Here is a 1522-nt window from a genome sequence, read left to right on the forward strand (position 1 = left end):
TTGCCTTGAAATACAACAGGGCTCCAAAGTGAGAGCGCCATGCCCATTTGAGGCCTAAATTAGGGATTGCATAGGGGTGGACATAGGGGTATTCTACACCAGTGATTCCCAAACAGGGTGCCTCAAGCTGTTGTAAAACTCCCAGCATGCTTGGACAGTCAACGGCTGTCCGGCAATACTGGGAGTAGTTGTTTTGCAACAGCTGGAGGCTCCGTTTTGGAAACAGTGGCGTACCAGACGTTTTTCATTTTTATTGGGGAGGGGGGCTGTGTAGGGGTATGTGTATATGTAGTGTTTTTTACTTTTTATTTTATTTTGTGGTAGTGTAGTGTTTTTAGGGTACAGTCGCACGGGCGGGGGTTCACAGTAGTTTCTCGCTGGCAGTTTGAGCTGCGGCAGAAAATTTGCCGCAGCTCAAACTTGCAGCCAGTTACTTACTGTAAAACCTACTCCCATGTGAGGGAACGGCAATGGGGGCTTCTTGTGCGCCCTCATATGCCAATCTTTTCCTGGGGCTGTGGGAGAGGGGTATCTTTCTTACCAACCCCGTACTTGGCATCGAGAAGGTGCAATTTTGGGGGCGTTATATTGACGATATTCTTATCATCTGGCAGGGTACGTCAATAGAATTGGAAGAATTCATTGCACGACTTAACTGCAATTCCATCAATATCAAATTAACATACTCCATTGGTAAGCCCTCCATTGATTTTTTGGACATAAAAATTGATGTGGACGAACAGGGTTTTATTACAACTGACCTTTTTAGGAAGCAAACTGCGGCAAATATGGTCCTTCATGCAACATCAGCACATCCTCGTCACCTGATAAATAACATCCCGGTGGGACAGTACATACGGGCTCGGAGAATATGCTCCAACGATTTCAACTTTGAAAAACAAGCCAAAGATCTACAGGTACGTTTTCAAGAACGGGGGTATAGTGGCCAGTGTCTTAAACGTGCGTATAAACGTGCAAAAATGTCCTCACGGGACGTTCTCTTACAGGGCAAAAAGAAGAACATAGCGCACCCGGACATTGAGAACATGATTAGACTTATTGTGGACCATCACTCTAGGACATCAGAAGTACATCAAATTTTAGGCAAGTATTGGCCTATATTATTATCTGATCCAATACTTGCGAGTCATCTCCCGGACAAACCTTCGCTGACTTATCGGCGATCAAAAAACCTATAGGACCTGCTGGTACATAGTTATCACAGGGGGACCACTCCATCCAATGCCTTTGGGTCTAAAGGCCCGAAGTGGGGCACGTACACATGTGGCCATTGTGTTGCTTGTAAAAATATTGTGAAATCTGAGACCTTTGCCAATTCTGACAATAGTAAAGAATATCGGATTACACATCGAATTGATTGTGCCACCAAGGGTGTTGTCTATTTGGCCTCGTGCCCGTGCGGAAAGATTTATGTGGGTTTAACCACACGGGAATTCCGCAGACGGGTCCGTGAACATGTGTTAGACATACTTGCGACCAAAGATGTTGATGACATAGACAC

General features: G+C 45.3%; 1 long non-coding RNA gene across 1 annotated transcript; it reads left to right on the top strand.

The window, feature by feature from the left end:
- The first annotated feature begins 623 nt into the window (after positions 1–623).
- LOC130368470 (uncharacterized) lies at positions 624–1084 on the top strand. Its single transcript, XR_008892478.1, has 3 exons — positions 624–693; positions 770–917; positions 1008–1084. It is a non-coding gene; the product is annotated as an uncharacterized LOC130368470 (long non-coding RNA).
- Positions 1085–1522: the final 438 nt, after the last annotated feature.

The sequence above is a fragment of the Hyla sarda genome, chromosome 1 (genome assembly GCF_029499605.1).
Source record: "Hyla sarda isolate aHylSar1 chromosome 1, aHylSar1.hap1, whole genome shotgun sequence".
In the NCBI taxonomy this organism is placed as follows: Eukaryota; Metazoa; Chordata; class Amphibia; order Anura; family Hylidae; genus Hyla; species Hyla sarda.